Source organism: Erpetoichthys calabaricus, chromosome 1 (assembly GCF_900747795.2).
Source record: "Erpetoichthys calabaricus chromosome 1, fErpCal1.3, whole genome shotgun sequence".
Lineage (NCBI taxonomy): Eukaryota > Metazoa > Chordata > Cladistia > Polypteriformes > Polypteridae > Erpetoichthys > Erpetoichthys calabaricus.
In genome coordinates, this window is record NC_041394.2 from 355,561,400 (window position 1) to 355,589,292 (window position 27,893).

The following is a 27,893-nucleotide window of genomic DNA, read 5'->3' on the forward strand; positions in this document are numbered from 1 at the left end:
TATAGGCGGTTAGGTGGTCTAAAGCAAAGTAACCGATTACAAGTATGAAACAATTATTTACAACTCGATAATCAAACTGCTCATTTACAATGGAATAAATTATAACTGAGGTTATAATGAAAACCTCACGATTGAAATGTTCCATTAACTTAACAATAAACTATAAATGTTCTGTCCTAATATGAATAAATCCTATCCTGTGCTTTATAACTTTATTTCATCATACTAATAATCCCAGCTGAAAACCACTATCGTTCACACCGACAACCAGAGAACAATGAATTGCATAATACATAATCTAAACTAATTATTCAAAGAATTTAAATACTAGCTACTAGATAAAATAAATTGCAATAATGTATATCCATCCATCCATCCATTATCCAACCCACTATATCCTAACTACAGGGTCACGGGGGTCTGCTGGAGCCAATCCCAGCCAACACAGGGCGCAAGGCAGGAAACAAACCCCGGGCAGGGTGCCAGCCCACAGCAGGCAATAATGTATATGCTAACTGAAATGTAGCGGTATCAAAACAGAAATCGGCAAAAGTCAATTTTGACCAAATTTTTCACAGCAACGTTGTGTACTGACAACTAAAACAACTTGATTACTTAATACGGTATAATATATAGGACTATATAAATCACAGTACCAGACAGAAAATGTTTAGTAATTTAGAAAATTAGTTTTAATCTCAAAGAGTAACCAGTACATGAGATTTATTTCATGAAACGGCCGGCCCATAACCAGACCAGAGTCTGATGCTCATCGGGAATTGCCCAAATGCCCTAATGGCCAGTCCACCCCTGCCCAGATGTGACATTAGCTCATCGCAAGGTGAACACAAGCACACACATACATTAGCTGTGTCATTTTAGCGTCACCAAATCCCCAAACCTGCATGTCTTTGGAAGGAAACTAGAGCACACTGTGGAAACCAACCAGGAAACATGCAAACTCCAGGCAGGGAACACCAGGGACGTGACTCCCTGCGAGGCAGACCATGCCATCAGAACATCCATCCATCCATCCATTTTCCAACCCGCTGAATCCGAACACAGGGTCACGGGGGTCTGCTGGAGCCAATCCCAGCCAACACAGGGCACAAGGCAGGGAACCAATCCAGGGCAGGGTGCCAACCCACCGCAGGACACACACAAACACACCAAGCACACACTAGGGCCAATTTAGAATCACCAATCCACCTAACCTGCATGTCTTTGGACTGTGGGAGGAAACCCACGCAGACACAGGGAGAACATGCAAACTCCACGCAGGGTGGACCCGGGAAGCGAACCCGGGTCTCCTAACTACGAGGCAGCAGCACTACCACTGCGCCACCGTGCCGCCCCCATCAGAACATGTGTAATTATTATTCATCCATCCATCCATCCATTATCCAACCCGCTACATCCTAACTACAGGGTCACGGGGGTCTGCTGGAGCCAATCCCAGCCAACACAGGGAGCAAGGCAGGAAACAAATCTCGGGCAGGGCGCCAGCCCACCGCATAATTATTATCATTATTCATTATTTACTGTAAATGAAGTTAACAGCTTATCTGTGAAATAACATACATCAATGCATTTCATCATGAAAGTGATATCAAGTATAAATCTAAGGATTCTAAATGTGCAGAAAGTTGGAATAGCATACATGTAATGTGTTCAGTGTGGTCATCCATTGCTGTTTGACGCTACTGTCAGTTCAGGAGGAAGCCCCAGAAGCGATTAACAACTGGGTCAGTTTTAAGATGATGTTTACGACAGTCTACTTGAATGAAAAGTAAACTACGAGGTTAAAGTGGACATTTAGAGATTAAAGGCAAAATATCCACTTTAGATAGATAGATAGATAGATAGATAGATAGATAGATAGATAGATAGATAGATAGATAGATAGATAGATAGATAGATAGATAGATACTTTATTAATCCCAAGGGGAAATTCACATACTCCAGCTGCAGCATACTGATAAAAACAATAAAAACAATATTAATTAAAGAGTGATAAAAGCGCAGTGAAAGTTAAAAAAAAAAAAATGCAAGGTGGAGAGTGCGAGGCAGGTATAACAGACAATAACTTTATATAATGTTAACGCTTCCGCCCCCGGGTGGAAGTGAAGAGTCGTATAGTTTGGGAGAGGAACAATCTCCTCAATCTGTCAGTGGAGCAGGACAGTGACAGCAGTCTGTCGCTGAAGCTGCTCCTCTGCCTGGAGATGACTGTTTAGTGGATGCAGTGGATTCTCCATGACTGATAGGAGCCTGCTGAGCGTCCGTTGCTCTGCCACAGATGTCAAACTGTCCAGCTCTATGCCAACAATAGAGCCTGCCTTCCTCACCAGTTTGTCCAGGCGTGAGGCGTCTCTCTTCTTTATGCTGCCTCCCCAGCACACCACCTCCTAGTGGAGGGCGCTCGCCACAACCGTCTGATAGAACATCTGCAGCATCTTATTGCAGATATTGAAGGACGCCAGCCTTCTAAGGAAGTATAGTCGGCTCTGTCCTCTCTTGCACAGAGCATCAGTATTGGCAGTCCAATCTAATTTATCATCCAGCTGCACTCCCAGATATTTATAGGTCTGCACCCTCTGCCCGCAGTCACCTCTGATGATCACGGGATCCATGAGGGGCCTGGTCCTCCTAAAATCCACCACCAGTTCCTTGGTTTTGCTGGTGTTCAGGTGTAGGTGGTTTAAGTCGCACCATTTAACAAAGTCCTTGATGAGGTTCCTATACTCCTCCTCCTGCCCACTCCTGATGTAGCCCACGATAGCAGTGTCATCAGCAAACTTTTGCACGTGGCAGGACTCCGAGTTGTATTGGAAGTCCGATGTATATAGGCTGAACAGGACCGGAGAAAGTACAGTCCCCTGCGGCTCTCCTGTGTTGCTGACCACAATGTCAGACGTGCAGTTCCCAAGACGCACATACTGAGGTCTGTCTTTAAGATAGTCCACAACCCATGTCACCAGGTATGAATCTACTCCAATCTCTGTCAGCTTGTCCCTAAGGAGCAGAGGTTGGATTGTGTTGAACGTGCTAAAGAAGTCCAGAAACATAATTCTTACTGCACCACTGCCTCTGTCCAAGTGGGAGAGGGATCGGTGTAGCATGTAGATGATGGCATCCTCCGCTCCCACCTTCTCCTGGTATGCAAACTACGGAGGGTCGAGGGCGTGGCGTACCTGTGGCCTCAAGTGGTGAAGCAGCAGCCGCTCCATGGTTTTCATCACATGTGATGTCAGGGCAACAGGCCTGAAGTCATTCAGCTCACCAGGACGTGATACCTTTGGGACTGGGGTGATGCAAGATGTTTTCCAAAGCCTCGGGACTCTCCCCTGTTCCAGGCTCAGGTTGAAGATGCGCTGTAGAGGACCCCCCAGCTCCGATGCACAGACCTTCAGCAGTCGTGGCGATACTCCATCTGGACCCACTGCTTTGCTGGCATGAAGTCTCCTCAGCTCTCTGCTTACCTGCGCTGCTGTAATTGTGGGTGGGGGGAAACTCTCTCCTATGCTGGTATCAGCAGAAGGATGGGTGGAGGGTGCAGTACTCCGAGGTGAGAGTGGGTCAGGGTGGTCAAACCTGTTAAAAAAGTTGTTAATCAGGTTTGCTCTCTCCACATCTCTCTCGATGGTGGCACCCTGTTTGAACTGCAGCCAGTGATGATCTTCATCCCATCCCACACTTCCTTCATGCTGTTATTCTGCAACTTCTGCTCCAGCTTTCTCCTGTACTGCTCCTTCGTCGCCCTGAGCTGGACTCGGAGTTCCTTCTGCACACGATTAAGCTCATGCTGATCACCGATTTTAAAGGCCCTTTTCTTCTGGTTCAAAAGGCACTTGATGTCACTTGTAATCCATGGCTTGTTGTTAGCATAGGAACGTACTGTTCTTACTGGAACTACAATGTCCATACAGAAGTTAATGTAGTCAGTAGTGCAGTCAACAACTTCCTCAATGTTCTCACTATGTGACACCTGCAGGATATCCCAGTCCATAGTTCCACTCTCTCAGAGCCTGCTCTGCCTCAGGGGACCACTTCCTGAATGAGCGTGTGGTTGTAGGTAGCTCCCTCACTCTTGGTTTGTAGTGAGGCTGAAGCAGAACCAGGTTATGATCTGCTTTCCCAAGCGCAGACAGCGGGATGGCGCTGTATGCGTCTTTAACGTTTGCATACAGTAGGTCAATAGTCTTATTTCCCCAGGTGTTACAATCCACATACTGGGAGAAGGCAGGTAATGTTTTGTCCAGCGTCACATGGTTAAAGTCTCCAGCAATTAGCACAAGCACCTCAGGGTGCTGTGTTTGTAGTTTAGCAACATCAGAATGGATGATGTCACTCACTGTCTCCATGTCCACCCGAGGAGGGATGTAAACAATAACAACAATGACGTGTCCAAACTCTGGGCAAGTAGTAGGGACGCAGACTTATGGCCAACAGTTCAATGTCCCTGCAGCAAGTGGAGATTTTGATGTTTACATGTCCAGGGTTGCACCACTTTGTATTACCATAGAGAGCGAGTTCTCCTCCTTTCTGCTTCCCGCAGGTATTTGCGTCTCTGTCCGCTCTAACTGTGCTAAACCCAGGTAGCTCCACGTTAGCATCTGGGATGTTAGTTGTTAGCCACGTTTCAGTAAAACACAACAAACTGCATTCTCTGTAGGTTCTGACATTTTTTACCAGTGCAGCCAGTTCGTCGATCTTATTTGGTAGTGAGTTCACATTTCCCAGGATCACAGAAGGCACCGAAGGCTTGTATCGCCACTTCCTTGCTAGCTGCTTAGCCTTTAGCTTAGCGCCGGCTCTGCTGCCACGATACGACCTTCTTACCTCGTCAGGTAAATAGGGAACCACACCGGCACGGGCCTTTGTTCTCAGCGCTAGAAGTTGACTACCTGAATAGACGAGTCTCGGCGTGTTAAAATCCATGTCCAAGTAGTAAAAAGTAGTAAAAAGTGTCCAGGGAATGAGTCCACATAAAAAAGTGGTAGGAGTGATCAGTGAAATAGAGAAAAAGGTAGAAAGATAAAGTCATACACAGAGCTGCTGGAAAGGCTGCCACTCGCGGCGGCGCCTGAATCAAGAGTCTGTGAGTGACGTCACCTCTGTTTCTGTGTTTGTCATCGGCTCTTATTAAAGCTCTACAGACAGTTGAGAGGATTTCTCTACCAAAGGCAAAAGGTCTGTTCATTGATGGACCAGCAGACGGTGAGTGGGATGTCATGTGATGTTAGGGGTGGGGGGGTAGATGGTCCTTTCTTTTTATTTTCAGCACCATTCTTCTGTTAAACAGAATACCATTTTACTTGTAGTGTATTTAGACAAGAATATAAACTAAGCCTATATAAATGTAAATATATGTTTAAAGTGAAATTTAAAATATGCATTACTGTAATACACTTTTAGTACTGGGGAAAGTAAATCTTTTTTTAAAGTGAGCAAAGACTTTGACAAACTTGTGGTTCAGCTGTTGGAGTTCGAAGACAGACAGCATCACTGAGGCATCTCAGCTTGGGATTCCATCTCAACGCCTCCTCTAATAAATGTGTCACTAGCTTCATTTGTCTTTGGCCTTTTTGATTTCTGAGTGTTAAACTGACTGTGTGTAATAGAGTTGTGTATATTTGTGTCCCAAGGCTTTGGAAAATATCTTGCATCACCCCAGTCCCAAAGGTATCACGTCATAGTGAGCTGAATGACTTCCGGCCTGTTGCTCTGACATCACATGTGATGAAGACCATGGAGAGGCTGCTGCTTCACCACCTTAGGCCACAGGTTCAACACGCCCTCGACCCTCTGCAGTTTGCATATCAGGAGAAGGTGGGAGTGGAGGATGTCATCATCTATATGCTACACTGATCCCTCTCCCACTTGGACAGAGGCAGTGGTGCTATAAGAATTATGTTTCTAGACTTCTCTAGTGCCTTCAGCACCATCCAACCTCTGCTCCTTAGGGACAAGCAGACAGAGATTGGAGTAGATTCATACCTAGTGGCATGGATCGTGGACTATCTTAAAGACAGACCTCAGTATGTGCGTCTTGGGAACTGCACATCTGACATTGTGGTCAGCAACACAGGAGCACCACAAGGGACAGTACTTTCTCCGGTCCTGTTCAGCCTATATACATCGGACTTCCAATCCACGTGCAAAAGTTCGCTGATGACACTGCTATCGTGGGCTGCATCAGGAGTGGGCAGGAGGAGGAGTATAGGGACATCATCAGGGACTTTGTTAAATGGTGCAACTCAAACCACCTACACCTGAACACCAGCAAAACCAAGGAGCTGGTGGTGGATTTTAGGAGGACCAGGCCCCTCATGGACCCCGTGATCATCAGAGGTGACTGTGTGCAGATGGTGCAGACCTATAAATACCTGGGAGTGCAGCTGGATGGTAAATTGGACTGGACTGCCAACACTGATGTGCTGTGTAAGAAATGACAGAGCCGCCTGTACTTCCTTAGAAGGCTGGCGTCCTTCAACATCTGCAATAAGATGCTGCAGATGTTCTATCAGATGGTTGTGGCGAGCGCCGTCTTCTACGCAGTGGTGTGCTGGGGAGTCAGTATTAAGAAGAAGGACACCTCACGCCTGGACAAACTGGTGAGGAAGGCAGACTATATTGTTGGCATGGAGCTGGACAGTTTGATATCTGTGGCAGAGTGACGGGCGCTCAGCAGGCTCCTATCATTTATGTAGAATCCACTGCATCCATTAAATTGTATCATCTCCAGACAGAGGAGCAGCTTCAGCGACAGACTGCTGTCACCGTCCTGCTCCACTGACAGACTGAGGAGATCGCTCCTCCCCACACTCTGCGACTCTTCAATTCCACCCGGTGGGGTTAACATTAATGTTATACAAAGTTATTGTCTGTTTTTACCTGCATTGTTATCAATCTTTAATTTAATATTGTTCTTTTGTATCAGTATGTTGCTGCTGGAGTATGTGAATTTCCCCTTGGGATTAATAAAGTATCTATCTATCTATCTATCTATCTATCTATCTATCTATCTATCTATCTATCTATCTATCTATCTATCTATCTATCTATCTATCTATCTATCTATCTATCTATCTATCTATCTATTTGATTTAACTATTGATGTAAATAATAAAGGACACTTTGTTGATTAAGTTCTGTATATTTGAAATTGTCTGTGTTCATGCCATCTGCATTTTTTCTTTAATTTTTATAACTGCATTGTACAGATTTATTACTTTTTGAACATTACAAGCAAACATGTCTATCCCCATTAAATATTATTTATATATAATATATAGAATTTGACGTGCTTCAGTATATTTCCCCGATCAGTCTGTTTGCTAGAATGCACAAAGAAGATTTTTTTTTTTTTCAGTTCAACTGACTCATCGTTATTATTAATTATAAGTGTTTCTTGAAATGTTTGTACAATTTATACTGAAAAATTATTAGTAACATTTTGTTTTTGGTAGTGACAATACAGAGTGTATTAATTTGTGCTGGCCCAATCAACTCGTGTATTAACACAACTAGAACTGATAGATTTGAGCAGAGCCTCCACTTTTATCAACACCGTCTACAAATGGTACTTTACTGGACTCGCCGGTAATCCCACAGAATAAAACAGCTTGGAAACTGAGCATCCTGATCAAGACTGTGTTGTTCACTTACAAACACAGTCTACAACAATACAGTTCTTACATATCTTTATTTAGGAGTCACATTTTCAATAAAACTTGCATTGTCTTTAACTGAAAATGCAGCTTTTATATAGGAACAAAATTAAAGGAAAAGGATTGAATACGCTTGTTAAATGGAGAGTCAAAACGTTTGAAGCTCAGTATTCTAAAACCAAAACTCACAGCTAGAGTCTTCACATGAAGTGTGTGTCTGTGTTTATATTTATATATATATACACTGCTCAAAAAACATTAAAGGACCACTTTGAAAACACATGAGATCTCAATGGGGAAAAAATCCTGCTGGCTATCTCTACTGCTATGGACTGATATGGTGATGTGGTAGGAATGAAAGGACGGAAATGAAAATGATCAACCTACAGAGAGAGGGCAGAATTCAAAGACATCCTGAAAATCAAAGGGAAACAATTAGGTGGCAGGCAGGCAGACAAGTCCATTTGGCAAAATGTCATTGCAGCAACTCCAAATCATACTCAGTAGTTTGTATGCTTCCCCCACCTGACAACATCCTAATGAAATGATGGATGGTGTCCTGGGGGATTTCCTCCAAGATCTGGACCAGGACATTACTGAGCTCCTGGACAGCCTGAGGCATCAGATGGACCCAAACATGATGCCCCACCCAGAGGTGCTCTATTGTTTTGAGATCAGGCGAGTGACCATGGGGGGGGGGTCCAGTCTCGCCACATGAGGCAGGGCATTGTCATGCACCAGGAGGAACCAGCATAGGGTCTAACAATGGGTCCAAGGATTTCATCCCAATACCTAATGGCAGTTAAGGTGCCCACCGTTGTCTAGCCTGTAGAGGTCTTGCGTCCCTCCATGGATATGCCCCCCCAGACTGATCATCACTGACCCACCACCAAGCCGGTCATGCTGAACGATGTTACAGGCAGCATAACGTTCTCCACGGCTTCTCCAGACCCTTTCACGTCTGTCACGTGTGCTCAGGGTGAACCTGCTCTCATCTGTGAAAAGCTCAGGGCACCAGTGGTGGACCTGCCAATTCTGCTACTCTATGGCAAATGCCAATCGAGCTCCACGGTGCCCACTAATGGACATTGGGCCCTCAGGCCACCCTCATGAAGTCTGTTTCTGATTGTTTGGTCAGAGACATTCAGACCAGTGGCTTGCCTGCTGGAGGTCATTTTGTAAGCTCTGCCAGTGCTCATTCAGTTTCTCCTTGACCATAGGAGCAGATACCGGTGGGTCCTGCTGATGGGTTAAGGACCTTCTATGAGGGGCCCTGTCCAGCTCTTCTGGAGTAACTGCCTGCCTGTCACCTGGAATCTCCTCCATGCCCTTGAGACTGTGCTGGGAGACGCAGCAAACCTTCTGACATTGGCACGTGGTATTGATGTGCCATCCTGGAGAAGCTGGACTACCTGTGCCAGCTCTGTAGGGTCCAGGTATCACCTCATGCTACCAGTAGTGACACTGACCATAGCCAAGTGCAAAATGAGTGAAATAACAGATGAGGAGGGAAAAATGTCAGTGGCCTCCATCCACCTGTTAAACCATTCATTCCTGTTTTGGGGGTCGTCTCATTGTTGCCCCTCTAGTGCACCAAAGCAGCTGAAACTAATGAACAAGCCCCTCTGCTACATAACTGAGCAGATCCATAGCCCAGAAGTGTTAGTGACTTGATGCTATACTCTCATTCAAAAGTGTTCCTTTATTTTTTTTTTTATATGGCTAAATTACTCCGTATAAAATATCTGAAAATGTCAGTCTATCAGCCGCAAACTGACAGACTGGTGGAACGTTTTAATCAGACGTTAAAGCAGATGCTACGCAAGGTGGTTAACGAGGATGGGAGAAACTGGGATCAGTTACTTCCTCTCGTTTTGTTTGCATACCAGGAAGTCCCACAGTTCTCTACGGGTTTTTCTCCTTCTGAATTATTATATGGAAGACAACCCAGAGGTCTATTGGATATGCTAAAAGAAGGTTGGGAAGAGGAGGTCCTTCCTACTTCAAATATTCTCGAATACATCGCGCAATTACGCGATAGATTGGAGAAAATTAGACCTATTCTAAAAGAAAATTTGGAAAGAGCCCAAGCAGCGCAGTCGCGTTATTATTACCATAACTCCACCCTCCAGGAATTTGTCCCGGGTGATCGTGTTATGGTTCTCGTCCCAACTTCTCATTCCAAATTATTAGCCCATTGGCAGGGTCCCTATGAAATTAAAGAAAGGAAAAGTCTTGTCGATTACTTGGTTAAACAACCCAATCGTCTACCGACCGAACGTGTATATCATATTAACTTGCTGAAGCCGTGGAAGGATAGGGAGCTAGATCCCTCCTCTGGCCAGCCTCGCTCTCTGTTTATGTCTCAACCCCACCTTAATTCTGGCCCAGACTTGACGCCAGAACAATAACAAAATCTCAAAAATGCTATCTTGTCTTGTCCCCAAAGTTGTGGATGAAATTCCTGGGCGTACTGCGTTGATTGTGCATGACATCATTACTGACCCTGGAGTAATTGTCAGAGAAAAACCCTATAGGCTCCCGGAGGCAAAGAAAGCAGAAGTAGAGTTGGAAATTGGGCAAATGCTAGAATTAGGGGTTATTGAAGAAAGCTATAGCCCTTGGTCTAGTCCAATTGTCCTAATTCCTAAGCCTGACGGGTCATGGAGGTTTTGCAATGACTTTCGTCGACTTAATCAGGTCTCTAAGTTTGACGCGTATCCCATGCTGCGAGTGGATGATTTATTCGATCGACTGGGGAACGCGCACTTCCTAACTACTCTTGATATGACGAAAGAGTATTGGAAAATTCCCTTAATGGCCTCCGCTAAAGAAAAAACCGCATTTAGTACACTGAGTGGACATTGGCAGTACAGGGTTCTTCCTTTTGGTTTGCACGGGGCGCCAGCTACCTTCTAACGTCTGGTAGACACACTGCTACGGCTCCACAGTTCATTTAGTGCCGCCTACCTGGATGATGTAATCATTTATTCCGGCACATGGAAGGATCATGTACTGCAGGTTAAAACCGTTCTCTCCACACTAGTGTTAGCTGGGCTTTGTATTAATCCAAAGAAATGTTTTTCTGGATTTTCTGAAGCCAAATATTTAGGCTACCTGGAGGGTGGGGGTACTGTTAAACCACAATGTAAGAAAATAGATGTCATCATTAATTGGCCCCGTCCGATATCTAAGAGGCAAGTGCAAGCTTTTTTGGGGTTGGCAGGCTACTATTGCCGTTTTGTACCTCATTTCTCCAACATTGCTGCGCCCTTATCTAGTCTCACAAGGAAATGAGCACCTTTGAAAGTGGTATGGGATAACTCGGCTGATAAAGCATTCAGTGACTTAAAATTGGCCCTTACGTCAGCACCTGTTTTGAGATCTCCTAACTTTTCTCTTCCTTTCATCCTCCAGACTAACGCATCGGCCACAGGACTGGGTGCCGTGCTGAGCCAATGTGTCGATGGTGCTGAACACCCCATTATGTACCTTAGCTGGAAACTGCTGGACCGGGAGACCAAGTATGCTGCAGTGGAGAGGGAAGACTTGGAGATTAAGTGGGCTATAACATCTTTAAGGTACTATCTATTGGGATGTGAGTTTACTCTCGTGATGGATCATGCCGCTTTACAGTAGATGTCCCTTCATAAGGAGTCGAATCCACGTGTCACTAGGTGGTTTTTGGATTTGCAACCTTACCATTTTAGTGTCATTGATCATAAGGGTTCCTTGCAGGCCAATGCGGATGCTCTCTCCCGGGTCCACGACCTCTCGCTGCAGGCCGCCCGACCCGATGGGTCTGGGCTAAGGGGGGGGTCATGTCACACACGTGCGATTAGGAGGCAGTCAAAGAGCCTAAAGGTGAGTGAAATATCACGAGATATGGGTGTCACATGGTGCTTACCTAAATCTCTCCTCTTTACAGAAAACCAGAGGAAAAATAATTGCCCCGCTACCGGGTTCAAGATGGCCACCGATTACGTCACTTCCGGCCATCTCCAATAACCTCACTTCCGACTCTGCAATATCACATCACTTCCGACTCCTCCTGATGATGTTATTTCCGGTTCCTGTTTTGATGCCAACCATTTCCTTTTCCCATAATCCTTTCTGTATTTAAAGAACCATGTTTCAAAAGTAAAACTGTCATTTTTTCTGAATTTAAAAAGACTTGTGATCATTTCTTTTCTTTGATATTGTCTTAGGGCAATATACGGGGATGGTCCCCAAACCTTTTATCTTGTGTCTTTTGGACTTATTTTGAATAAAACCTTACAATACATACATATATATATATATATATATATATATATATATATATATATATATATATATATATATATATATATATATATATAGTGATCCCTCGCTATATCACGCTTCGCCTTTCGCGGCTTCACTCTATCGCGGATTTTATATGTAAGCATATTTAAATATATATCGCAGATTTTTTGCTGGTTCGCGGATTTCTGAGGACAATGGGTCTTTTAATTTCTGGTACATGCTTCCTCAGTTGGTTTGCCCAGTTGATTTCATACAAGGGACGCTATTGGCAGATGGCTGAGAAGCTACCCAACTTACTTTCTCTCTCTCTCTCTTGCGCTGACGTAGAGGGGTGTGAGCAGGGGGGCTGTTCGCACACCTAGACGATAAGGACGCTCGTCTAAAAATGCTGAAAGATTATCTTCACGTTGCTACCTTCTGTGTGCAGCTGCTTCCTGAAGGACATGCTGCACGGTGCTTCGCATACTTAAAAGCTCAAAGGGCACGTATTGATTTTTGACTTTGTTTTTCTCTCTCTCTCTGCTCCTGACGGAGGGGGTGTGAGCTGCCGCCTTCAACAGCTTTATACCGGCGGTGCTTCGCATACTTAAAAGCCAAACAGCCCTCCTTTGAAGAGGAAGATATGTTTGCATTCTTTTAATTGTGAGACAGAACTGTCATCTCTGTCTTGTCATGGAGCACAGTTTAAACTTTTGAAAAAGAGACAAATGTTTGTTTGCAGTGTTTGAATAATGTTCCTGTCTCTCTACAACCTCCTGTGTTTCTGCGCAAATCTGTGACCCAAGCATGACAATATAAAAATAACCATATAAACATATGGTTTCTACTTTGCGGATTTTCTTATTTCGCGGGTGGCTCTGGAACGCAACCCCCGCGATGAAGGAGGGATTACTGTATACATATATATATATATATATATATATATACACACACACAGTACTGTGCAAAAGTTTAAGGCAGGTGTGAAAAAATGCTGTAAACAAAGAATGCTTTCAGAAATATAAATAATGATTGTTTATTGTTATCAATTTACAAAATGCAAAGTGAGCGAACAAAAGATGAAATCTCAATCAAATCAATATTTGGTGTTACTACCTTTTGCCTTCAAATCAACATCAATTCTTATAGGTACACTTGCACAAAGTCAGGGATTTTGTAGGATTCTAGTCAGGTGTCTGATCACCCAATTCTACCAAACAGGTGCTAATGATCATCAATGTCACACGTAGGTTGAAACACAGTCATTAACTGAAACAGAAACAGCTGTGTAGTAGGCTTCAAACTGGGTGAGGAACAGCCAAACTCTGCTACCAAGGTGAGGTTGTGGCAGACAGTTTCATGTCATGGCAAGATTGAGCACAGCAACAAGACACAAGGTAGTTCTACTGCATCAGCAAGGTCTCTCCCAGACAAAGATTTCAAAGCAGACTGGGGTTTCAAGATGTGCTGTTCAAGCTCTTTTGAAGAAGCACAAAGAAACGGGCAACGTTGAGGATCGTAGACGCAGTGGTCGGCCAAGGAAACTTAGTGCAGCAGATGAAAGACACATCAAGCATATTACCCTTCAAAATCGGAAGATGTCCAGCAGTGCCATCAGCTCAGAACTGGCAGAAACCAGTGAGACCCAGGTACACCCATCTACTGTCCGGAGAAGTCTGGCCAGAAGTGGTCTTCATGGAAGAGTCGCAGTCAAAAAGCCATACCTCCGACATGGAAACAAGTCCAAGCGACTCAAGTATGCACAAAAACATAGGAACTGGGGTACAGAAAAATGGCAGCAGGTGCTCTGGACTGAGGAGTCAAAACTTGAAATATTTGGCTGTAGCAGAAGGCAGTTTGTTCATCGAAGGGCTAGAGAGCGGTACAATAACGAATGTCTGCAGGTAACAGTGTAGTATGGTGGAGGTTCCTTGAACGTTTGGGGCTGCATTTCTGCAAATGGAGTTGGAGATTTGGTCAGGATTAATGGTGTTCTCAATGCTGAGAAATACAGGCAGATACTTATCCATCATGCAATACCATCACGGAGGTGTATGATTGGCCCCAAATTTATTCTGCAGCAGGACAACAACCCCAAACATACAGCCAAAGTCACTAAGAACTATCTTCAGCGTAAAGAAGAACAAGAGGAAGTGATAGTATGGCCCCCACAGAGCCCTGATCTCAACATCATCGAGTGTGTCTGGGATTACATGAAGAGACAGAAGGATGTGAGGAAGCCTATATCCACAGAAGATCTGTGGTTAGTTCTCCAAGATGTTTGGAACAACCTACCAGCTGAGTTCCTTCAAAAACTGTGTGCAAGTGTACCTAGAAGAATTGATGCTGTTTTGAAGGCAAAGGGTGGTCACACCAAATATTGATTTGATTTCGATTTCTCTTTTGTTCTTTCACTGCATTTTGTTGATTGATGAAAATAAATGATTAACACTTCCATTTTTGAAAGCATTCTTTGTTTACAGCATTTTTTCACACCTGCCTAAAGCTTTTGCACAGTACTGTGTATATTTATATATATATATATATATATATATATATATATATATATATATATATATATTATAGATAACTACATTGATGTAAACCAGTTTTTCAGTATAAGCCTATGACAAACAAGAAAAATAATGCCTTACCAGTAATATCATTGCCAAAATAAATTCCCAGCTGTTCAGATTGAATGATTTAATGGTTCAGACTTGACAGCCTCAGTGCAGTGTGTGCTAACATGACCAGTAAAGTGGAGTCGTTTACAGCTGTACAGGTTGTTATGTCAGGGCCATACTGCAGTATACAGACTCTGTGTGCTCTTAATATGCCATTTGCTTGGGTAGTCATATAGGATGATGTCCAGCTGAACTATCTGCCATCTCTATCTTGTCACCAGTCGTGATGCTGATGCCCATCAGTGCCTGCTGTACAGTTGGACTCCTGACCTCCTCCAGTCTCAGAGACCCTAAAGACAGGCTGATGTGTTCAGCACACCACTAGGACCTGATGGAGTCAAATGGAGGCTCAATGAGATACGAACTACAAACAAACATCTGTCAAGTTTTAATCTCTAAATGTAACTGTTACATAAGTAATATATATTATAATAAACATATATTTGATGATCTTAAAGAGTTATTTAAAATCCCAAAAGATGATCTTAAAGTGTTATTTAAAATCCCAAAAGAAATAAAGATCCAATTATAATTGAATACCCTGATTAACAGGTGCACAGTCACAAAAACTGCAAAATTATTACTCTTTTTAAGGCATAATATTTGCTCTTCACAGATCGTTTAACATAATAAACTTCATTATAAAAATAATAATTGAAAGGTGACTATTAGCACTATGATAACTGTGTTTCTTACATTTAACATTGATAACATGTAGAGACAGCCAATGGATTCTTTAAAGTCACAATTTTATTGCCAGCTTTCTTAACGTTGTCTATTCCCTGATACATGAACGTGAGAGTGTCAAGTATGTGATTTGTAATATTCTGTTATCATAATACAACTAAAAAACAAACTTGACTACGAGAGCCACAGGCAAAAAACTCACTGGAGCTGCTGGTGTGTTGAGAACTGACATCAGCAAACAAAGAACGGAGGCTGATCTGCGGGCACACGGGGGGGACAGTGGAATATTAGGAATACTTAAATAAATAAACGTTGATAAATAGTAATGAAAGTAATAAACATATTTTAGGGTTGTGTATTAAAGAAGTAAAGATTTAACTCTAACGGTTTATTCAACGTTTAAAATTGTAATACGTTTATAGCCCGTCTTTAAGGTGACCTGTTAAATGTAGGCGACTATTTCATTTGGACATTCGAGTAAACATATCGTCGCAGATGTACTTTACGAATATACATTCCGTCTCTTACATTCACTTTATCTTACATGTCCACCTTTAGAAATGACTCCCACCTTTCTTTTTACATATCTATACGACATTTGGCTAAAGTGGGACATGAATGACAAATAACACCGATTGGCGATTTGCTAAATAAAAACGTGATTGACCGCGACATTTAAATTTGCGATTGGCTGAGAAGTGCCTGACGTACACAAATTTAAAATATGATTGGCTGAAGTAGAAAATGATTTGTAACATGCTCATTTTACTCCGGTCTGCAGCAGTAAGTAGCTGACCAAATCGGCTTCTGACTGCACAGATGTCAGTGACGTCATGACGCCAGCCTGCCTCAAAATCACGTGACGAGCGCATTTGAAATAGGCCTCAAAGCAGCGCTTCGAAAGCTCGACACCGTGTCCACATGTCAGTAGTGATAAGCACATCGCTAGTAGTGATGGGCGGAATGAAGCCTCATGAAGCATCAACACGTTTGAAGCAATTGTGTCGGAAATCGTATCGAAGCTTCGAAGCATTTGACACTCACCTCTCTAGGGACACCTCCTGGCCATTTGTATTAACAGCACATTTTAACAGTAAACTCTTAGAGCATTGTGGACGAATACCGAATCTCTATGAAGTTGTGATATACACCTTTGAAGTCAAAAATTATAATTGGCAATTGTAAATCGACATACGCTTAGCAAGTAATTATTCTGCAGTAATCGGATCAACGTTGACTAGTCATGTTAGGCGCTAGCACGGATTACCGTTGTTTAGAAGTAAATGTATGCGTAACGGTGGCTTGAACAATTACGCCAGTCGGACAGCGCCAGGTCTCGTGTTCAATAACAAACCTGGTCAGCATCTGTCTGGGGATTGCAGATTGCCGTTGCCTGATGCGTTTGATTGATAGTTCCGATTATGCGGCAATGCTCCTTGAAAACCTGGTTGGTGTTAGACTTCTAATCGGGAATTTAATCTGCATAATGTACATTCATATTCTAATTCCAATGTAAAACCAGCATATATCAGTATTTGAATTAAACTCTTCAATCAAACTAGACTACACCTCGTGGAAATGCGATTGGTCCATCACTAACTGTCACTAAATTTTGCAATAAGATACGAACTGGCGCTACACATCCACATCATCACGTGCATTGGAAATGAGACGCTGAGCTTTTGACGCACAAATGTTTCAAAACGACACCTTGAAGCTTGTTTAAAAGTGGACGTGAGATGATGAAGGGGAGGTAAAGCCAAATGTCACTGAGATATGTCGTGTGTTTACTTTTATCAGCACTGTCAATTACTTCACCCCATGTTAGCCTTGTTAATGACGACGCTGTAGACTCTTCATCGATTGATACAGACGCCGGCATGAAGATCTACTAATGCACTGGAAACAAAGAGCAGGCAGCTATCCATATTTATAGTAATTTCAAAAAAAATCTGTCTTTGCCAGAAACATTTATTCTTGTTTACCGTAAGAGCAGCCCATACTAATCATTTATCTCGAAGCATGCGCAAATAAGACTTGATACACGTATATCACCTAACGTTCAAAGTACAAGACCTGCAGTTCACATATTGTAACATAATATAGCTAATACAACTAATGAAACCCTCTACGTTAGCTAGATCTACCATTTCATCATACACATGAAACAAGACACATATTTTCATTAGATACATCTTTATCACACTGCTGCCTCACAATAAGGAGACTCAGGTTAATTTCCCGGCTCCTCCCTGCGTGGTGTTTGCATGTTTTCCTCGTGTTTGCGTGGGTTTCCTTCGGGTGCTCCGGTTTCTTCCCACAGTCCAAAGGCATGCAGGTTAGGTGCATTGGAGATCCTAACATGTCCCTAGTGTGTGCTTGGTGTATGTGTGTGTCCTGCGGTGGGCTGGCATGCTGCCGGGGATTTGTTCCTGCCTTGTGCTCTGTGCTGGCTGGGATTGGCTCCAGCAGACCCCCGTGACCCTGTGTTTAGATATAGCAGGTTGGACAATGACTGACTGACTGACAGACATATTGAACATTAATGCAGTAATTATAGCAGCAATAATGAACCTGAGGAAGAAAAGGAATATTTATGAGAAGGGACAGAAACAGTGATATCGTAGCAAACAGTATAAAAACAACATAAAACACAGTAAATAGAACATATAGAATATCAAACAAGATATTACACTTCACCAGCAATCACCCGGTATCTCATAAACGGAGCTGTGTTAAAACTCTATTCAGAAGAGTCCACACCCACTGTAATACGAAGGAAACAAAAATGAATGAATAACTTCAAACGGATACTCAAAAACATTCATTAATCGGAGCTTACACAGAAGACGCCAAAAAACTCAGCAAACAATTGAACTGAATCAGAACCCCCACCCCACCTGGCACTCACTCCCTTATCACCACAAGGTGTCAGAAGGTACAGCGGGCATCCTGGCCAAGTCAGGTGTCAGAATAGCACACAAGTCAAGTCAAGTCAAGTCAACTTTATTTATAAAGCACTTTACATACAACAGCCGCTGACCAAAGTAAACCCACGAACAATCTGCGCACGGTCCTCTTTAATGCTAAAAACAAGAAATCGATAGCAGAAACACGAAACGCAGTTTATAGTATTCCACGCAGTTCTTGCTCAGAAGTATACATAGGACAAACTTCAAAAAGAATCGCAACACGTATACAGGAACATCGCAACGCCATCAGAAGAAAGGACTCACTTTCATTGATCAACACGCATACTAAATCAACAGGACATACATTTAACTGGGACAAGTCAAATTTAAGGCCAGTACTAAAAGTGGCAGAGAGCTGGCCGAATCTTGGCTATCAAACGAGAACGCCATCAACAGACACTTGGACGTAAATCCAGCATATGTAAACTTAATAATAATTCATTACATTTATATAGCGCTTTTCTCAGTACTCAAAGCGCTATCCACACAGGGAGGAACCGGGAAGCGAACCCAAAATCTTCCACAGTCTCCTTAATGCAAAGCAGAAGCACTACCATTGCGCCACCTGTGAGGACTCACAAGTAGAACACGTTCATAATAAATAAACTGTACAGCCAATACCCCCCCCCCCCCCCCCATCACACTGATTTAGCCACGCCCCCATCCACATAATGTGTTGCTATATATTGCCTTTGATTCTTGCAAGTCTAAGCATTATCCTCTGATGAAGACCCCTGGCAGGGGTTGAAAGCTCATTAATAAAAACTACTTTATGATACATGATACATTTTTTCTCCCTTTGTGGATCTCCAGCTGCAAATATATATATATATATATACAGTAATCCCTCACCTATCGCGGGGGTTATGTTCCAGAGCCCCCCATACCCCCCCTCCCCCCCTCCCCCCCCCCGCGATAGGTGAAAATCCGTGAAGTAGCGACCTATATTTATTTTATTATTTATACATATTTTAAGGCTTTATAAACCCTTCCCACACTCTTATAAACCTTTCTCACTCTCTTGTTAACCTTTCCCACGCTCTTATAAACACTTCCTATGCTCTTAAACACTTTCTACATTCTTAAACACCTCAGACCAACACTGCACACTGCACGCAGCGATCAGACGTCAATGTGTCTGCACTCGCTTTGTGAAGGGGGCAGCTGAACTCACGCTGAGCAGAAATGGACTTTGTGCTGCTTCTGCCAAAATGCCTGCTTGTCGCTCTGCGGAAGGAGGAGGAGTGTGTGTGTGTGTGTGTGTGTGGGTGTGTGAGAGCTGAACGCACGTTCGCTCAAACCCCCCTCCCCGGAGGCACAGTTCCCATTGTCAAGGGGGTGGGGAGCTGAATGAACGCTAAGGAGAAGTGGACTTTGTGCTGGCTTTGTGCTGCTTGTCGCTCTGCGTGTCAATAATTTAAAAGCCTGTACATCACCAATTTTCCTGTCTCACTGTCTTGTCTTGCGTGAAGTTAAGATGTTTTATAATAGTGAGATGTTACTCATATCCTTAGCCCGACATTCACATATCATATGTGTTAACAAAGTGTGTTTTATAAGTTTACATGTGTTTAAAGCATGTGGGATGGGTATTTTTAAGGCTTAAACTATAAAAATGTTTATTTATATGGTCTTTCTATATCGCGGATTTTATATATATATGTTGATTTCTATATTCAGTGAATACACGCATAACACTGTTCACTATAGAAGTGAGGCAGTGCAACACAGAGACTGGAATATTTATGAGAACAGCCAGAGTATTATGGTGAAGGAAGTGTTTTGAACCATATTAGTACAGCTGTTCTTATGCATTCTAATAGTCAGCATTTTAATATGCAAAATTTGTCATTTTATATTTTGACACTAAGTAATCTACTGCACAATAATTTCAGTTGTGTTGATGATCCAGAAAGATTTGTTTCACCAATCACAACTCTGTTGAAATTTTGTAACCTGGTGGTGGAATATGCGGTGTAATGTAATTAATATAACTTCCTAACTCTCGGGTCGAAGCAGTAAGCTGACATGAGGAGTGGAAATGTCCCGCCCCCATGCATTGCGGTTCGATACACTGAGCAGACATGCGTAGTACTGAGATTGCATCCTGATGGGGTGCTGAAGCCTCAGACATGCTGAGTACTGAGATCGTGACGCGACTCCGAAGCCTCTGCCATGCGCACTAGGTTAACTGAGGCTTCGAAGCGTCGAGCAGATTTGAAGCCTCAGACATGCGTAGTACTACTGAGATTGCGTCATGACGGGCTTCAAACGGGAATTTGAAGCCTCAGACATGCGTAGTACTGAGCTCATGACGTGGCTCCGAAGTCTCAGACATGCGCATTGGGTTAACTGAGGCTTCGAAGCGTCGAGCAGATTCGAAGCCTCAGACATGCGCACTGGGGTAACTGAGGCTTCGAAGCGTCGAGCAGATTCGAAGCCTCAGACATGCGCACTGGGGTAACTGAGGCTTCGAAGCGTCGAGCAGATTCGAAGCCTCGGACATGCGCACTGGGGTAACTGAGGCTTCGAAGCGTCGAGCAGATTCGAAGCCTCAGACATGCGCACTGGGGTAACTGAGGCTTCGAAGCCTCGAGCAGATTCGAAGCCTCAGACATGCGTAGTACTACTGAGATTGCGTCATGACGGGCTTCGAACGGGAATTTGAAGCCTCAGACATGCGTAGTACTGAGCTCATGACGGAGCTCTGACGCTTCAGACATGCGTAGTACAGAGAATGGATCATGATAGGGCTTCGAAGTCTGGAGCAGACATGGTCACTGGTTACTGAATCTTTGTGAAGCCTCAGCACACTCAAAGGCATTGACCTCTATATTCTGAGAGTCTATCTGACACTTAACTCTCTAGTTATATTTTGTAATTCGTATTGACATTACACACTTCACTTAATATAGTTAAACTACAATTCAGGTAGTTGCTGAGAAGTAATTATTGTTCTTGTGGTTTGCTGTGATTTCCTTTGTCTGATACATAGTGTCAAAGATATATTGTCATATATCAACTTTATATATATAAAAAGGTTAGTGCAACCTTTTTATGGAACACTTAATTTTGTTCAAAACCGTATGTCATATAGTATACATCTATAAATATAATTTTTTTGTCTTCATTAGGAGAATACAACAATGATACTCTCCTGTCAATTAAACCAATTTAACGTGTATATGTCAACATATTTCCACAGCCGCCGCAGTAAGAACAGTAGTAGTAGTTCAGTTGTGCGAAGCTCGTTGATTATCCTGATTAGGTGGCTCAATGGTATCGCAACTGTCTCTCGGTAAAAACACCAGCGGTTCGCGTCGTCGATCCTCCACTTGTTAAAGGTTTTTTTCAATTCCTCCATTTAACAATATTTTCAGCTTGGACGGATAGCGAGCGAATCGAGCTGTCGAGGGAAGATTGGGCCGCCATAGACGGGCAGGGGACACACGTCCCTAATTATATTGTGTATGTAAAGAGTTTCACTGTAAAACGTAATAAGCTTCATATTTGTGTGTTTGGAGACCCTGGTGTCATACTGAATTTGTATTGTAGAAAAACAAACTACTGTGCAGCATGCCTAAATGTGTCTTTTCGTTTCTGATCGCTATACGGCACTACCAATTTAAGACAATTCGCTATAAACAGTTTCAGCCAATCAGCGCCTTCTAAACATGCAGAATGACAGTGTGAACCTTTATTGTAGCGGCGCAGCATCTTCGTTTCAGTCAGTCATTGTCCTGTTAGACTATTTACTGTTAAGTGCTGCTTCAGGTAGCGTTTATAGTACAACAGGTGGCCTACGTAGTTCTTAAATTGATATTGAAATGCACACACAAGTCTCCTAAATTATTTATTGAAACGCCTACATTTACAGTGTCCGTTTTAGGAAGTTGTAGTTTTTACTTGTTCCTGTTATTATGAATTATAATTTCTCATTGTCACATATTATTCGTTACTACTCGCGAGTCCCGCATCATTGAGATTCTGATTTATATTCGGTATAAGCAATTTTTTTAAAAGGAGCGTTAATTGAACTGACTATAGCAGACTTGTCATCTTCTTAAGATGACTTTATTAATTTGATGTTGACAATCATAAGGTCAAAAACCAAGGAGGCGATGAGTTTGCACGGACTGTGCTGTTTCTTTGTTTTCGTGACATCGCGTCAGTAGAGAGTGCGTGACATTAACAATGCATTCTGTCCTAAATGACAGCGCACACGCTTTTTGATATTTCCTAAAGGCCAATGTGTCTCAGTTTGCTCATTAATATATTTTGACAGTGTATTTTAGTGAGAATGATTATAAACATATTACCCATGTTCATTTCCCATGTAGATATGTAACGTTTGGTGAGAATAAATAAAAAGTAACAACACATATAATAGTTATGTTGCATTGTTTATGATTAACAAAATTCATAGTTTATCTGAAATGTTCTACTTATACAGTCGATTTATTCCACTTCTGAAGGTGTACATTGTCGATATTCTCCATTGCATTTGCCGCCCAGTGTAAGGTGTGCCAGTGCAACTGAGGGGTGGCAGACGAGCTCACGTAATGGTGACAAGGCACATCCTCACCCTGATGCCGAGGCTCTTGTCATGAATATTCCCATCTTGTGCTTTTTCTCGTTCCTGCCAGTTTACTATTATTATTGGACACGTATGTAGAGGGAATGTGTGTCTTATTTTATGTCTATGAAAGGAAGGACAGTAAAGCCTTGAATGAAACTGAGTGTTGATACTTTGGGTGACACGACAGGTGAGGAGCAGGGAACGTTAAATGTGACAGTGACTGCGGGGGATTGTGGGACTGGAAGATGGTTTAAGAATACAGAAACGACAAAAGCTTAGTCTTTCAATATTTTTATTTACATCAATGACTTACTCCGTTGAGCTGCAGTTCGGAAGATTACTTATTTACCCCCCGGCGCAGCCTTTGATAAGATGCATTCAGAAGGAAAGGATGTTGCTGACAGTCAGGTGCTTTTTTGAAAGTTTGGCTCCAGATGTGCTTATCCAGCTGCTCCTTCTTGTCAGTACTTGAGTGATCTTTATGTTCACCTCTGGATGAATTCGCAAAGTTTCTTTACAACGTTTTTGTCTCATTAACGCAGAACTCCCGAAGCTTTCCTAAAATTGCAGAAGACAGTTGTGATTAGTTATGCAGCACACGCTTTTACTCACATTGCTTTTTGGAAATCAATAATACAAATCAGCTACAGATCTGGGAATCACTGAATAGTAAAAACGTTTAATGAGAGTGTTTTGCGCATATACTGGTGTAATGGCCACGTCGGCTTTAGTGAAGCGTTTCTTAGCCTCTCTGATATGATCGACATGGCGTAGAGTAGATTCTGGATTGTTATAATACGTGCTACCTTACGCAAAATATGCTCATTAATTTGTTACAGATTCTAGGTGGACACGATTCCACACCAAGGAAAAAGGTGCCCCATGTAAATCGTTCATAATGTCTCCAAAATATATTTGTTAACTTTCAGACAAGTACTACTTAACTGTTTAATACAAAATCCTTATTTCAACATATGCGAACCTAAATTAGGATTTGATCTCGGGTCAGCGAACCTTATCGCTGTAACAAGAACAACTGCTTTTACGCTTTGAGCCAAAGCGCTTTCACAGACTAGTGAATGACCAAATCGACTGCTGACTGCGCAGATATCAATGACGTCATTACGCAAGCGTGACTCAAAATCACGTGACGGGCGCATTTGAAGCAAGCCTCGAAGCGGCGCTTCGATCTCCAGTGCTGCGAAAGCTCGACACAGTGTCGAAACCTGAGTATCGAGCGTCCCATCACTAATCGCTACTAATGTGCTTCTCTTTCTGATTATTGTTTTCAAACCCCTTTGTAATCAAAACTCATAACAAGGTATCGCTGAACTTCGCCCTCCGTTTCACTCACTTAGATTTCAAGCCCTTCTATCAAATCAGCACCCCGGTGGCTTATAGGTAATGAATCCCCATCTACTGTATAGCCAGGCAAATGCCTGATTCTGCTGGTTTTATTCGGCACTTTTTGAGTGTTTTAACTGTTAAGTTACCTTTGAAAAAATCATTCGCAGTCAAGACTTGGGCCACACAGGGACACCATAATAATGTAGGATATTTATTAATCAATAAGAGGCCCAACCAGGGACACCGTAACTGTGTAGGATTTTTGGATGAATATTAATCAATAAGCTGTCCACCCAGGAGAACCCCATAATAATGTGGGGTTTGAAAAAATCAATGTCAAAGTTAAAGTCAAAGTGAACTTTATTGTCATCTCAGCCATATACAAGTATACAGATAGACGAAATTGCGAAGCTCAGGGTCCACAGTGTAACAACATGACGTGCAAATAATAATTAAAAATAGAAATAAAATTTAAATTTAAATTAAAACACAAACAAGACAAGACATTGCGCAAAGACAAGACAAAGACAAAGAAGTAGCAGCAATATTGATGTGTAAGATATGCAATATAATAAATAAATAATAAATAATAGATATAGATAATACAGAAATGATCAGTGTATGATAATAGTTGTTTAAGATGTGTAAACAAGGACAGGTCAGAATGTTTCATAGCAGAAGGATAACAAGAATGTCAAAATCCTTAAAGGTCAGTATGAGATTTTCAGTTCTTCTCTACCTGCACACTCGTCTTTACAGGACAGTGACTCGCATGTATAAAAGTTCTGTTTTTAGAGGTGGTTGAGGCCGTGTGAAAGGTCCTAGGGGGCAGCCTGGTGTTAAGAAGTCTAACAGCTTGGGGTAAAAACTCTCCTGCAGCCTGGCAGATCTGGCTCTGATGCTGCAGTGTCTTCTCTTGGATGGCAGAAGTGTGAAAAGTCCATGTGAGGGGTGTAAGTGGTCCTGCACAATGCTGTAGGCCTTGCGGACACTGAGTTTGTAAAATATGTCCTGTAGTGAAGGGAGAGGCACCCCAATAATGTTCTCTGCTGTCTTCACTATCCTTTGCAGGTGCTTGCGGTCGGATATGTTGCAGTTGTCATACCTGACAGTGATACAGCTGGTCAGAACACTCTCAATGGTGCCTCTGTAGAATATGGTGAGGATGGAAGGGGGAAGACTTGCTCGCTTCAGCCACCTCAGGAAGTGTAGTCTCTGCTGGGCTTTCTTGATTAGTGATGAGGTGTTATGTGTCCACGTAAGTTCCTCAGTTATGTGCACACCGAGGAACTTGGTACTCCTAACAGTCTCCACATCTAAACTGTTGATGCTGAGCGGGATGTGGGCAGGACGTGATTTTCTGAAGTCCACGATTATTTCTTTTGTTTTGTCTACATTGAGAGATAGATTGTTGTCTTCACACCATGCGGACAGCCGTTCCACCTCATCTCTGTATGCTGTTTCATCATCCCTGCTTATCAGTCCCAGCACCGTCGTATCATCCGCAAACTTGATGATGTGGTTGGTGTTGTGCATGGCTGTGCAGTCGTGAGTCAACAGGGTGAACAGCAGTGGACTAAGCATGCAGCCCTGCGGCACTCCAGTTCTCAGTGTGATGATGCTGGAAGTGTTGCAGCCCATCCAAACTGACTGGGGCCTCTCTGTCAAGAAGTTCAGGATCCAATTGCAGAGGGTGGTGTTTAGGCCCAACCTGCTCAGTTTTACAACCAGCTTTGGTGGGATGATTGTATTGAAGGCAGAGCTAAAGTCTATGAATAGCATCCTGACATATGTGTCTTTTTCATCCAGATGTGTCAGGGAGAGGTGAAGGGCAGAGCATATGGCATCCTCAGTTGACCTGTTTGAGCAGTATGCAACTGAAGAGGGTCAAGGGAGGCAGGGAGATTAGTCTTTATGTGTGACGTGACTAACCTTTCAAAGCACTTCATGATGATTGCTGTGAGTGCAACTGGTCAGTAGGCATTCAGGCATGGCACTGATGACTTCTTCAGCACTGGTATGATGGTGGTCGACTTGAAGCATGCTGGGACTGACGACTGGCTCAGAGATGTGTTGAAGATGTCTGTGAGGACACCAGCCAGTTGATTGGCACATTCTACTGGCACATTTAAAAAAAAAAAAAATTTAACTTAGAAAATTAATTCTCAGTTGTGACTTCGGCAATGTTGGTAATTAATCCTAAACTCCGTCAAAGCTCCTACTTTCTTTAACTTACCTTTCTCTGTTGTAGAAGAGGGTCTCTGGCCTTTAGACTTATATCAAGGTAACCAAAGCCAACTCTTTTAAAGAATCATGTAGTGATTTATTGAGAACTACAAGGTTTTTAATAGTATGATACTATAAATGCATAAATATCGATATATAAGACTGGACGCACACTAGACAGACAGACATATACAGTGAGACATAGGCTGGCTGTTTACTGGTATTTAGACTTCTGCCTTAAACTGACACACATAAATCAATTTACAATGCCATATCTTTATGGATGATAACCGATGTTGCATGGAGTTGTTGTTGCTCCATGTTCCAGTGGAGGATTCTCTATGTGTTTCAGTGCGCTCTTTTTCTTTGTTACATGATTCTTGTCAGTGCTGTGCTGCTGCTTCCTCATATTGCCTTCTGCTGTCTTTTGCCACTTCATAAAGAGAAGGACATTTGTCTTTATATCCTGTTACAAACCGGAGTTCAGTCACTTAGTTTGAGAATTCAAGTGGGGGTTTTGTGCAGCTGGCACCAGCATGTCTGTTAAATCTGCTTTTTGAACTGGCCTGGTGGGCTACGAAAGCCTAGCTGAAGGGGCAATGCCCACTTTTTCCTACACCAGTCAAAATGAGCACAGACTGGTAAATGAGGTGCTGCAGCATTCTTTTAGTAATTTGCCTGTGGTTCCAAAATGATGACTACCCACTGCATAACAACAGTAATGACATTTTTGACAATTGCAACACACTATTAAAAGAATATAAATAATTTCCAGTGTAGGAGAAGACTGTTTGGGCAAAGTTCATTGTCCATAGTAAGTGACAGAATATGAAAATCTAGGGAAGAGATGAGAGTATTAATAGATCAGAGAAGGTGAAAGTGGCAAACACAATAGTGGGCATCAGGTTAAAAAAAAAAAAAAGAGAAAAGAGGATTGATTACAGCATTATTGGGGAAAAACATTGCATGAATGATGCATCAACCTTTTAATAAACTAATACACACCTCAATGATTCGTGTTGTTTGTGTAGGGTCCATTCTGTATCTTTCCTGCCAAGAATGATGGGTGTTTCTCTGAAATCAGTAACTAGAGGCAGACAGATGGAAGATACGTGCTGTGTGAAACTCGCCTTCTTCTACCAGATGCTTAGCACCGCAGTTCGCTTGCATTACTGCATCTCGTGGAGTTCCTGGCCACATCCTTGGACACATCACTTCTTATCATGTGTTTGCTATAACTGATGGATTATGCAATTAGATAAAACTTTATTTGATATATAAATAGGACTTGATTTGTCCTCAGGGAAAATCTGAATTTTTACAGAATTTCTTTCAATGCATAAACAAACAAACAAACAAACAAATAAATAATCAGACCCCAGAATGTCTAAAAAGAAAGAAAAAAACTTCCAAGTTGGCAGTCCCAGTGAGATGCTTTACAAGTGTATTGCTTTTGGTG